Source organism: Gorilla gorilla, chromosome 21, assembly GCF_029281585.2.
Source record: "Gorilla gorilla gorilla isolate KB3781 chromosome 21, NHGRI_mGorGor1-v2.1_pri, whole genome shotgun sequence".
Taxonomy (NCBI): domain Eukaryota; kingdom Metazoa; phylum Chordata; class Mammalia; order Primates; family Hominidae; genus Gorilla; species Gorilla gorilla.
Genome location: NC_073245.2, coordinates 45,743,499 through 45,757,258, shown reverse-complemented (window position 1 = coordinate 45,757,258; position 13,760 = coordinate 45,743,499). Strand labels below are relative to the sequence as shown.

Here is a 13,760-nt window from a genome sequence, read left to right as displayed (position 1 = left end):
CCTCTCTCTCCACTACCCTTCCAACCCTCCCTGTTACCAGGGCTCTTTGCCAGCTGATGTCACTAAGTACACACCTCCCAGTGGCTCCTGGCCAATCTGACATTAACTTGTTAAATACGTGTAATTTGTTTATGGCTGACAATAACAGCAAGGATATTGTGCAAAATCTATCTGTGCAAATCCCTAGTGGAATAACACGTAGAGACACACACAGACACACAGACTCACATTTTTGGGAACATTCAAATGTTTAGCAATTACCATTTAAAGTCCTATATACTGTCTGGTTTCTGCTATTGTTTAATAGCTTCTGTTTTTTGAGCCAGTTTTTAAATCCTAATATAACAAATTCCTTCTTAAAATCAATTATTAAAAATCTGTTTTGAACATGTAATTGGATGAAAAATATAAAGTTGCAAATTAATTTGGGGAATATAAACAGAAATGTATGTAAATGATTCACACAAGCTGCCTCTCAGATCCAGACTTGGTAGCACTGCAAAGCTGGCACGTGATTAAAATAAGACAATGCAGGCAACATGGTTCTGATGCTGTAAAGATTATAAATGGAAGGTGGGGACACAATGCAAAATTGTTTTAAAACAGAGCAAATATAAATGTCAGAAATAACATAATATTTAACATTAAAATAACTGCTAATATAAGTGTCAACAATGAGTCGCCAAAATAAAAAATATTTTAAGAACAATAACAATGAAAATCCAGAGAGATGACAGAAACCCATAAGGTCAGAGTTTAATCCTTTATACCTCAAAGAGCTAGCATATAATAGCTGCTCAGTCAATTTCTGCTAAATAAAAATCGAAGGTTGACAAATGATACCATACTATAGTTACACAACATGGTACCACTGGGGCAAATTGAGTGAAGGGTCCAATGGACCTCCCTGTACATTTTTCATTATAACTTCCTGTGAATCTACATTTTAAAATAAAAAGTTAAAAGATTGTGGGTGGTGGTAGCCAGGTGCAGTGACTCACACCTGTAATCCCAACACTTTGGGAGGCCAAGGTGGTCAGGTCGCTTGAGCTCAGGCATTTGAGATCAGCCTGGGCAACACAGTGAGACCCCATCTTTAAAAAAGAAAAGAAAAAGAAAGGCCAGGCACTGTGGCTCACACCAGTAATCCCAGCACTTTTGGAGGCCAAGGCAAGCAGATCACAAGCTCAAGAGATCAAGACCATCCTGGCCAACATGGTGAAACCCTGTCTCTACTAAAAACACAAAAATTAGCTGGGCGTGTTGGTACGCACCTGTAATCCCAGCTACTCAGGAGGCTGAGGCAGGAGAATTGCTTGAACCTGGGAGGTGGAGGTTGCAGTGAGCTGAGATCATGCCACTGCGCTCCAGCCTGGTGACAGAGCGAGACTCCGTCTCAAAAAAAAAGCAAAAGCAAAAGCAAAAAAAGATGGCCGGGGGAAGGCGGGGGTCTTGGCTTCTTCCTGGGTCACATTACATGACACATATCCTATACTAAAATCTACATGAATACAGATTCGGCATGAAAGATCCCCTGCATATATATATAGTCAAACAGGTGTGGTTATAATTCTCTAACCCTTAACCTTCTACCATACTTGGGATATATCTGCAATCTGTAAACAATATTTTTGTCGTGGCAATTTTTGACAAATAGGAAGGAAGGCTATTTCTGTCAAGGGCAACTTAATTACTAGGTTTTAGGGCTTCATTTCATACCAGTGATGGTGGTAATAATAGTAACAGCAGCAGGTTCAGTGTTTGTCATGTGTACTCACTAAGTGTCAGAGACTATTCTAGTTCCCTGCATTGCTACAAAGGTCCTATATTAAAGGGCCTATAAGGTAGGTATTATTGTCTCAAAGTTATAGCTAAGGAAAGTAATGTTCAAACAAGTTAATGCCACATAGCTAGTGTCAGCATCAGGTTGTCTGAATTCACAGCTAGAGCACTACACCCCACTGTCGACAAGAAAATGAATCCAAAGATGCTGCTGGCTGTCTTGGATCACTTGTTCTCAAGGAAGCCAGCTACCATGTTGTGAAGACACTCAAGCAGTCCTAAGAGCCTTCCACATGGGGAGAGACTGAGATATCTTGCCAATAGCCGGTATCAAATTGCCCACAATGTAAGTAAGCCATCTTGACAGCAGACACCAAGCCACTACCATCGAACTAAGGCACCTCAGAATTATGACCCATACAAACCATGTGAGATGATAAATACTGTTATTTAAAAAGGAAAACAAGGTGGGTCTTTCACTTCTAGCACTCAGATTATGGATCCTAAATAGCATTTTCCAATAAAAGGAAGCAGAGCTCTTCAGGAAAATAGTCAACTCCAGGTATAGGGCAGAAAATGTACAAAACTTGTCATAACAGAAAGCTATCAGGCCATCAATCACTTCTGGAGTTATGTCCCAAGGACTCAGAGAGAGTTAATGTGAAGAGGCTCCCACTAACAAAGATGGGGTAATTTGAGGAGCAATAAAAAATGACCACAATTGGCCGGGCGCAATGGCTCATGCCTGTAATCCCAGCACTTTAGGAGGCCAAGGTGGGTGGATCACAAGGTCAGGAGATTGAGACCATCCTGGCCAACACGGTGAAACCCTGCCTCTACTAAAAAATACAAAAATTAGCTGGGTGTGGTGGTGGGCGCCTGTAATCCAAGCTACTTGGGAGGCTGAGCCAGGAGAATGGCTTGAACCCAGGAGGCGGAGGTTACAGTGAGCCAAGATCATGCCACTGCACTCCAGGCTGGTGACAGAGGAAGACCCTGTCTCAACAACAACAACAAAAATCACAATTGGGCCAGGAGTGGTGGATCACACCTGTAATCCCAGCACCTTGGGAGGCCGAAGTGGGCAGATCGCCTCAGGTCAGGAGTTCCAGACCAGCCTGGCCAAGATAGTGAAACTCTCTCTACTAAAAATACAAAAATTAGCCAGGCGTGCTGGCACATGCCTATAGTTCCAGCTACTCAGGAGTCTGAGGCAGGAGAATCGCTTGAACCAGGGAGGCAGAGGTTGGAGCCAAGATTGCCCCATTGTACTCCAGCCTGGGTGACAGAGTGACACTCCATCTCAGAAAAAAAAAAAAAAAAGAAAGGAAAAAAGCTGCAATTGATTGAAACACAACAAAATGTTTAAATCATGAGTTCATAATAATACCTATTAAAGAAAACTAATTGATTAGTTATCTTTCAGAGAATACTAGAGAACCAAATTCATTCTAAAATCTGGTGAATCAAGCATTTCATCTGTCTTTCCTATATGAACTGTACATCTAGTTAAATAAATAGTTGGAGAAAAGTGTTGGGTTCAATGTTCATTATTTCGATGATAGGCTAACTAGAAGCACAAACCTCACCACTATGCAATACATCCATGTAACAAAGCTGCACATGTATCCGAATCTAAAATAAAGATTCAAGAACCGCCCCCCCCAAAACAGTTGGCGAAAAATTGATCTCTATTGAAATAATCCAACTAATAAATGACAAAATAATATATCTGGAATATCATCATTTTGCAAATCCCTAATGAAAAAATGAATCTAATGATCACCAATTGCCACTATTTTAAAACGAGAGACACCTGGAAATTAATATGCCTCCTAATGAATCATGCTTTACCCAAAAAAAAGTAAAACAATACGATTGAGCAAATTTATAAAACATTGAGGGGACACAGGAACATGTTAATGGCAAGATGATGATGCAATTAGCAAAGTCAAGAATGTGGAAAACTTTATAGTCCAAGCAATCCAGATTCTTAGGGAAGAAAAGGGAAATGGAGGGAGTTAGGAGCAGAACCTATACATTAAAAGAGAAATAAGGGCCTGGCGCGGCAGCTCACACCTGTAGTCCCAGTGCCTTGGGAGATTGAGGAGGATGTCTCACTTGAGGCCAGGAGTTTTGAGACCAGCCTGGCCAACATGGTGAAACCTCATCTCTACTAAAACCACAAAAATTAGCTGGGCAAGATGGCGCACTCCTGTAATCCCAGCTACTCTGGTGGCCGAGGCAGGAGAATCGCTTGAATTTGGGAGGCGGAGGTTGCAGTGAGCCATGATCGCACCACTGCACTCCAGCCTGAGCGAGAGTGAGACAGAGTCTCAAAAAAAAAAGAGAGAGAGAGCGAGCCCAGGCGCGGTGGCTCACACCTGTAATCCCAGCACTTTGGAAGGCCGAGATGAGTGGATCACGAGGTCAAGAACTCAAGACCAGCCTGGCCAACATGGTGAAACCCCGTCTCTACTAAAAATTTAGCCAGGCGTAGTGGCTGGCACCTGAAATCCCAGCTACTTGGGAGGCTTAGGCAGAAGAATCACTTGAACCCAGTAGGCAGAGGTTGCAGTGAGCCGAGATCGTGCCACTGCACTTTAGCTTGGGCGACAGACCAAGATTTTTGTCTCAAAACAGAAAAAAAAAAAGAGAGAGAGAGAAATAAAAGACCTAAATGTGGCTGGGCACAGTGGTTCATGCCCGTAATCCCAACACTTTGAGAGGCCAAGGTGGAAGGATCACTTGAGGCCAGGAATTTGAGACCAGCTTGGGCAACATACCAAGATCCCATTTCTACAAAAAATTACAAAATTAGCCAGGCGTGTTGGGGCATGCCCGCAGTCCTAGCTACCTGAGAGGCTGAGGTGGGAGTATTGCTTGACACCAGGAGTTTGAGGCTGCAGTGAACTATGATCCCACCACTGCACTTCAGCCTGGGTGACAGAGTGAGACCCTGTCTCTCAAAAAATATATAGACATAGAAATACACATGCAAACACACTTTCATACATACACTTCCTAGCTGTTTGCTGAGAGATTCTAGAAGCAATGACCCCTTCTATAAATGAACACCCAGATCTTGATTTCTAAACTACATTTTCTACTAAAACCAAGGATCCTTGGAGAAATAGCTGATCTCTGGTAGGGCAGGGAAAGTAAAAGATAAGAACACGGCTGGGCGCAGTGGCTCACGCCTGTAATCCCAGCACTTTGGGAGGCCAAGGCAGGCGGTTCACAAGGTCAGCAGCTCGAGACCAGCCTGGCCAACATGGTGAAAATCCGTCTCTACTAAAAATACAAAAATTAGCCAGTCATGGTGGTAGGCGCCTGTAATCCGAGCTACTTGGGAGGCTGAGGCAGAAGAATCCCTTGAACCCAGGAGGCGGAGGTTGCAGTGAGCCAAGACCATGCCATTGCACTCCAGCCGGGGCAACAGAGTGAGGCTCTGTCTCAAAAAAAAAAAAAAAAAAAAAAAAAGATAAGCATGCAACACCTTGGGCAAGTAAGAGACTGCTCAAAAATGACAGGGGTATGTCAAAAGAACACTAAAGCCTGTTAGAAGGGACTACCACTGGAATTGTGCAACAATTTAAGCATCAAAATAAATAATGATAGTAATGGATTAGAGCACAATCCATATTTAATTTTTTTAATCAATCAACAAGGAAGAAAGGAAAGCATTCCTTCATTAGAATGCCAATATGTAAATGCAGAAACAATGATGGAATTAGAAAATTACCACTAGTAGGGTGCAGTTGCTCATGCTTATAATGTCAGCACTCTGGGAGGTCAAGGTGGAAGAATCACTTTAGGCCAGGAGTTCAAAATCTGCTTGGGCAACATAGTGAGACCTTGTCTCTACAAAAAAAAATTAAAAATTAAAAAAAAGAAAATCACCACTAGATGCTGAGACTACTAGTGAATAGAAAACTAATGAAAAACAGGACAACTTCATCATCTCTAAATATACCCAACAAATTACTTATTAATCACAAAGAGGATAGTAATTTTTGCAGTGGAGTAACCTGGCAGACATGACCTTAATACAATGATTAACCAATCACTAATATTGAGACACACTGATCATGTGCCTCCTTAAATGAGGCATTAAGGAGAATACATCCCTTCTATAGTATTCCAGCCTGAAATTCGTAACATTAATGTAATCATAAGGTAACGGCAACGAAACCCAAACTAAGTACAGAACAACTGGTCTGTATTCAAAATTGGAATGGTCAAGAAAAGAAAAGTACCAGGAGGGGAGAAGAGGAGGCAGGCAGGCTGAGGAACTGTTTTAGAATAAGAAAAATTAAAGAGCTGCAGTGGCTCACATTTGTAATCCCAAAACTTTGGGAGGCCAAGGAAGGTGGCTTACTTAAGGTAAGGAGTTCGAGACCAGCCGGAGCAACATAGTGAGACTCCATCTCTACAAAAAGTAAAAAAAATTAGCCAGGCATAATGGCATGTGCCTGTATTCCCAAGTATTCAGGAGGCTGAGGTTGGGGAATTGCCTGAGCCCAGGAGGTCAAGGCTGCAGTGAGCCATTATTGCACCACTGCACCCTAGCCTGGGCACCAGAATGAGACCCTGTCTCTAAGAAAGAAGTAAAAAGGAAAGAGGAAAGGGGAAAGGCAAGGAAGAAAGAGACATGCCAGTTAAATTCAGTGTGTGATGATAGACTGAATTGGATTGAGGTATAAGAGCTATAAAAGACATTATTGAAATAATTTATAAAACCTGAATATAGTCTGTGAATCAGGTTAATAGTATGGTATCATTATTACATTTTCTGATTTTGATAATTGTACTGTGGTTATGTAAGAAAATGCCTTTGATTTCAGGAAATATGCATTTAAGTATTTAGGGATAAAAGGGCATATTTCCACTTTCAGAGTGGTTCAGGAAAAAAACTGTACCTCCAAAATACACACAATGATAAGGCAATTGGAGTAAAATGTAAACAACTTATAGAAAGTTGCAAGAACTCCTAAGTATTTTACTGTATCAAAAACAAAACAAAACAAAAAACAGAAAACAAGTCCCATCCATGACAAAAAAGTGTGAAGATACTCTTGTGGGTATTAAGTGGACATGTGTGTCAGTCCATGATCTAATGATCCCATCTTCTTTGGTTTCTTACTCTGATGATGACAACTACATGCCATTTTAATGTTTTTTTTTTAAATTGGGCAGCCATTAGGCTGAGACAGCTGGCTCCAGTGCCTAGTAAGCAAACTGAAGCCCAATGTAAACATAAAATGAAACTTAAGCTTAACCAATCAAAAACAAACCTCTAACTAGGGACTTTCCACTGGATCATATCCAAATAAGGCAAGTGCCTAGCTACAGCCAATCAAGTAATTCCTTTACTTTGCTACAGCGTTCAGCCTATAAAAGCCTGCTTCTAAAGCAGAGCTCTCTGAACTTCTTCCAGTTTTGAATGCTGCCTGAATCCTTTAATGCTCACCTAAATTCTGCTAAATGTCTGTCTAAAGTTTTTATTTAAACAATTCTGAACATTTTTAAGTTGTTATTTTTTCTTATGTAATATTCATTTTATACCTATAATGGGTACTCTGACATTCAATCTAAATTAATAGAAAACAGAAAAATAATTCTACAAATACACTTGAGATGCAGACATCTGAGTTTGATTTATCAGATCAAATCTCTCATCTAGCACATAAAAATGATTCTAGACTTTCAAACAATGTTAAAAAAGAAAAACAGCCAGGCGCAGTGGCTCATCCCTGTAACCCCAGCAATTTGGGAGGCTGAGGTGGGCAGATCACTTGAGGTCAGGAGTTCAAGAACAGCCTGGTCAACATGGTGAAACCCCATCTCTACTAAAAATACAAAACCTAGCCGGGCCAGGTGGCACAAGCCTGTAATCCCACTCAGGAGACTGAGGCAGGAGAATCACTTGAACCCAGGAGGCGAAGGTTGCAGTGAGCTGAGATCATGCCTCTGCACTCCAGCTTGGGTGACAGAGCAACACTGTCTGAAAAAAAAAAAGAAAAGAAAAAAGTAAGAAAAATAAACACTGGTGCTTATAGTGAATGTGCTTTTCATTGTAATAACTCCTTACTTGCACAGAAGTTCTGCAAACAGCAACCTGGAATGTTTCTTCATCTGTCGCTTAAGAACAAAATAATATTATATGGTATTTCAAGCATCAGGTTGCAAAAATAGTCTTTTTTGAAAATGAAACGCATTGTAAAATTTCAATCTACATTTTAATCTATCCCAAAACTAAACCAATCTTTTTATTTCAAAATCAATATCAAGAATCATGTTTTACTTAAATACAAATGTAAAGTTAACAAAAGCATATGCCTACTAGTAAACTGGAGAAACTAAAATTATATAATTAATATATTTAAGATTGTATTTTACATTACTTTAAGATCAGACTTTTTAAAAATCACCTCTTTAACATCTACCATACAAAAATAAAATCATTTTTCAAAAAACCCTAAGAGGGGATTTGCAAGATTGCATAACAAGGGCTTTCAAGTCCAACAAGATCAGGGGATGATGATTTATAGTAGAAGTCAGCAAACTTATAGCCTGCTTAGCGTTTTAGTAAACAAAGTTTCACTGGAAAAGGACCATGCCCATTCCTTTACATATTGTCTATCTATGGCTGCTTTCCTGCTGCATTAGCAGGGTTGGGACAGAGATCGTGTGGCCCACAAAGCCAAAAACGGTCACTATATGACCCTTTACAAAAAACTAAACTCTGGCTGGGCATGGTGGCTCACGCCTGTAATCCCAGCACTTTGGGAGGCTGAAGCTGGTAGATTACTTGAGGTCAGGAGTTCGAGACCAGCCTGACCAATATGGTGAAACCATGTCTCTACTAAAAATACACACAAAAAATTAGCCAGGCGTAGTGGCGTGCACCTGTAGTCCCAGCTACTCAGGAGGCTGAGACAGGAGAACTGCTTGAACCCGGGAGGTGGAGGCTGCAGTGAGCCAAGATTGTGCATCATTGCACTCCCGCCTGGGTAACAGAGTGAAACTTCCTCTAAAACAAAAAACATAAACTAAACTCTGATTTATAGCAACAACGCAGCTTTACAAAAAAAAGTTCTAATACTCAAACACCTACTGAGGTTACACTAAGTGCAGGAGACACAGTAAAGAAAAATAGTCTCTGCTCTCAGGGAGCTTACAGGCTATTGAGAAAAGTAATGTAATTATCATACAAACAAACATAATAATATATACTAAGTACTATAAAGAAAAAAACCAGAACTATGAGCTTCACAGCAGGGACTAGAGTTAAGGGGTGTGCTATATCGACATAATCTCTGATGAAATGAAATTTGACAGAGGAGAAGTAGATCAGGTTAAAAAGGGGGATGGGGTGGAGATGAAGAATATTCAGAAGTATTTCAGGCAGAGGGAACAGAATAATATAGGAACCCTGAGATGGCAAAAGGTATGACTAGCAGAAAGAAGCAGGAGGAAGTCAGCATGTATGGACAGCATTAAACCTGCAGAAGGACGATGAAGTGGAGTGACAAGCAAGGGGACATTTCACACATTTGCTGGGGTGCAGGGGACAGCATGAGCCCATTTGTCTCACTTCCTAAATGTTAGATAATCTTACAAACTCCTGTGACAACAAAGGCTATCTTATTCACTATTCTGTCTTATTCACCTTCACATCCACACGGCTTGACAGTGTTTAACAATGCTCAAAAAAATGTTTAGAATTTGAAATGTACAACTGATCAGAAAATAGTGTCTTCCTTTTTTTTACAGCAAACATTTCAAGAGACACTGGTTTCCCCTTACAATTCAGCAGAAAGAGCCTGGAGTAGCTGTTTCACTGATTCAATTACTAAGCCAATTATCTAAATCCCTAAAACTCTCATCTGTCAAAATCAGAAGACAGGACCAGGTGTCACCTGAGGTCCTCTGAAGCTTTGTTTCTTTCTATTTAGCACATGTTTAAACAGCTCAAGATCCAATTATTCTTCCATGTAGTCTCATAACATCATTGTTAAGTCAAATAACCTGAAAATAAAATAGGTTTGGGGCTCTCCACAAACAAGATATTCTAATTTTCCAATTTATATGACAATGTGTAGATTCCAGTTTTATTAGTTATTAAAGACTTCATAAATGGTTGTGTATTTGCTTCACACACTGAGCATTACAAAGCTTGGAAAAAATTTTGTCAACTTAAAAAAAAAAAAAACCAGGGAAGCAATCAAACTCAAAAGTGATCTTGAAAATTAAAACTGAACAACAATTCTGATGTTGAGTCATCAGCCCTTATGGGACACAAGTCAGACTACAGCAGCTGTGGACCATCATTTAAAATCAAGAATTTTACGTAAGCAGAAAAAAAAAGGGCAGGGAGGGCAAGAAGAGAAAAAGGAAAAAAAAAATCAAGAATTAAACTTAATAGTGATAGAAGATTTTTAAAAGTTGATGGAACAGGCCAGGAGAAGTGACTCACACCTGTAACCCCAGCACTTTGGGAAGACAAGGTGGGCGGATTTCTTGAGGTCAGCAGTTCAAGACCAGCCTGGCCAATATGGTGAAACCCCGTCTCTACTAAAAATACAAAAATTAGCCGGGCGTGGTGACACGCGCCTGTAATCCCAGCTACGATGGGAGACTGAGGCACGAGAATTGCTTTAACCCAGGAGGTGGAGGTTGCAATGAGCTGAGATCACACCACTGCACTCCAGACTGGGCGACAGAGAGAGAAATCAATCAACAACAACAAAACATTGATGGAACAAAAGCACAGAGCTGGGTGCAGTGGCTCACACCTGTAATCCCAGCACTTTGGGAGGCCAAGGCAGGCAGATCACCTGAGGTCGGGAGTTCGAGACCAGCCTGACTAACATGGAGAAACCCCATCTCTATTAAAAATACAAAATTAGCCGGGCGTGGTGGTGCATGCCTGTAATTCCAGCTACTTGGGAGGCTGAGGCAGGAGAATCACTTGAACCCAGGAGGCTGAGGTTGCAGTGAGCCGAGATTACGCCATTGCACTCCAGCCTGGGCAACAACAGCGAAACTCCATCTCAAAAAAAAAAAAAAAAAAGCACAGAAAATAAATGGAAGTCAAAAATTTCACTTGCTGGAATAAACCAACAGTTAATTTTATATTTTAAGTAAGGGATATACAGTTACTCTACTCAAATGAGACCACCAACTGATTTCCTTCTTTCACTATGAACACTTCCGTCGAATGAGCTCTTCACCTGGAAAACTATCCATACTTAAAGACTTATGGCTCCCCTTTAGGAGCAATGATTCCTGAAACAGCGTTGACAACTCTCCACCCTAACTCATGTAGCTTCCAACTCATGTAGCTTGACAGCAGATAAGACCACATCAAGGCCAAGTGTGGTGGCTCACGCTTGTAATCCCAGCACTTTGGGAAGCCGAGAGGGGATGGATCACCTGAGGTCAGGAGTTGGAGACCAGCCTGGGCAACGTGGTGAAACCCCGTCTCTAATAAAAATACAAAAATTAGCCAGGTGTGGTGGTACGAACCTGTAATCCCAGCTACTAGGGAAGCTGAGGCAGGAGAATTGCTTGAACCCGGGAGTGGAGGTTGCAGTGAGCTAACAGCGCACCACTTCACTCCAGCCTGGGCAAGAACAGCGAAACTCCATCTCTACATAAATAAATAAATAAATAAATAAATAAATAAATAACCACATTAGTACTTCAGACTTTGAGTTATTTGTTGACCAAACGTACCCATTACTGTTCTCTGAGGACAGGTGGTGTGTCTTGATTAACATGTTTAATGCTTATTTGTTGGGTAAATAAATTAAAATATGTTGTTTGTTTAAAAAATAAATTTAACAGGATCAAACCACAAAGCATTAGCTTAGAAAGAATCCAAGCCAATCCCTCCATTTAATTAAAATAGGGGGAGGGGAGTTAAAGTCTGAAAGGGTGAATTAAATTTCTATTAAATGTGATGTATTCAAATCAAATTATGCTGTCTTCAAGAATTTTTTAATGGGAGGATTTTGACAAAAAATTAATAATTTCAAGACTACTTTGCTAATAAGTATTAAAAATTATTGCCCCTGAACTGGTTTTTCCAAACATCGTGGCCATTTTCACCATCCTGTCCCATCCAAAATAAGGTATCATTCATACTTGGGGTATACACCTATTTGCAAAGACAATGTGGAATGTTATTACATTTGTTAAGTTATTAAAATCTATAGCTTTTAGTACCTTCTGGAAGGCTTTATGTGGAAAAAACTGTCCAAATCCTATAAGACAGGTATTTATTTAACCCTATTTTATAAACTTAAAACAAAGAAGGATGCTGTCTTTGATGTGCCTGAAACCCTAACATGAACCCCAACTGCCAGTGTTCTATCTCCCTCTTGGTCCCAATCTCTCAGGACACCTGATTTAGAAGAGGAAAAAAAAAAAAAAGCAGCAGCCATCTATTATACATAAATGCCATCTGCAGACATGTGCTATACTTGGACTACTCCTTTGCAGCAGGGGGAAAAACCTGTTGTCCCTCTGCCCCTGCCAACATTTTAAATAAGTTTTATTGAGGTATAATATACAGACCATAAAATTTGCCTATTTTCAGTGTACAAGTCGATGATTTTTAGTAAATTTAGAGTTGTACGATCACCACAATTCCATTTTAGAACATTTTCATCACCCCTAAAAGATCCCTCATGTCCCTTTACAGCCCTAGACAACCACTACTAATCTTGCTTTCACTGTCCCTATAAATTTGCTATTCCTGGACATTTCACATAAATGCAAGGATATGTCATCTTTTGTGGCTTCTTTAATTTAGCAAAATATTTCTGAGCTTCATGCTGTACCATGTATCAAGATTCACTCCTTTTTACTGCTGAGTAGTATTCTACTGATGAATACACATTATGCTTATCTATTCACCAATTAATGGGCATTTGGATTGTTTCCAATTTTTGGCTATTTAGTAATGCTGCTGGGAACAATCTACACAAGTTCAAAATGGTTGATTTTTTTTTTATAAATTTGTCCAGTTTTATCTGCTTTATGGAGGGAGGATTTCCCAAGCACCTTAATCCAACATTCCAGAAATTCTGCCCTAACCAAATAGTTTTTAATAATTTTTCGATTATTCTGACATTATGCTCTCATCAGTAGTTTGTCAACTAATATTAATATCATGTTTAGAAAGATTTTCCCCGTCCCAGATTATAAGAATATGCACCTATATGTTCTTCTAGAACTCCCGTGGTTTCACTTTTATATAGCTCATTCTTAAGTACAATGAATGAATACGGATGGATGGATGGATGGATGGATGGATGGATGGATGGATGGACGGACGGACAGGGTCTTGCTCTATCATCCAGGATGGGGCTGAAGTGCAAAGGAGGGAATCATAGCTCACTGCAACCTCAAACTTATGGGCTCAAGTGACCTTCCTGCTTCAGCCTCCTGAGTAGCGGCAACTCCAGAAGAATGCCACCATGTCTGGCTTTTTTTCGGGGGAAGGGTAGACACAGGGTTTCACTATGTTGCCCACACTGGTCTTCAACTCCTGGCCTCAATCTCCCCATTTTGGCCTCCCAAAGTGCTGGGATTACAGATGTGAGCCACTGTACCCAGCCCAGAATTTATTTTGATATATGCAGAAAATCTGAGGTTGAAAAGCCTAAAATATGAGTTTTATTAAGATAACTATACTTATTGCTGAACCCACAGGAAACTAAGTCCAAAGACTACACAACTAATTAAGAAATCAGGCCAGGCACGGTGGCTCATGCTTGTAATCCCAGCACTTTGGGAGGCGGAGGCAGGCAGATCACCTGAGGTCAGGAGTTCGAGACCAGCCTGGCCAACATGGTGAAACCCCATCTCTACTAAAATTACAAAAATTAGCCAGGTGCGGTGGTGGGCACCTGTAATCCTAGCTACCTGGGAGGCTGAGGGAGGAGAATCACTTGAACCTGGGA

General features: G+C 40.5%; 1 protein-coding gene across 3 annotated transcripts in view; it reads right to left on the bottom strand.

Moving 5' to 3' along the window:
- CBFA2T2 (CBFA2/RUNX1 partner transcriptional co-repressor 2) overlaps nt 1-13,760 on the bottom strand; it is a 153,894-nt gene that overhangs the window by 86,483 nt on the left and 53,651 nt on the right. The window contains exon 1 of one of the 3 annotated variants that reach the window (XM_055373331.2): nt 5,528-6,370. The exons of the other annotated variants lie outside the window; for them this stretch is intronic. The gene's annotated coding sequence lies outside the window, so the exon portion shown is untranslated. Of the gene's footprint in view, nt 1-5,527; nt 6,371-13,760 lie in introns of those variants that run through there. 3 annotated transcript variants of the gene reach the window in all.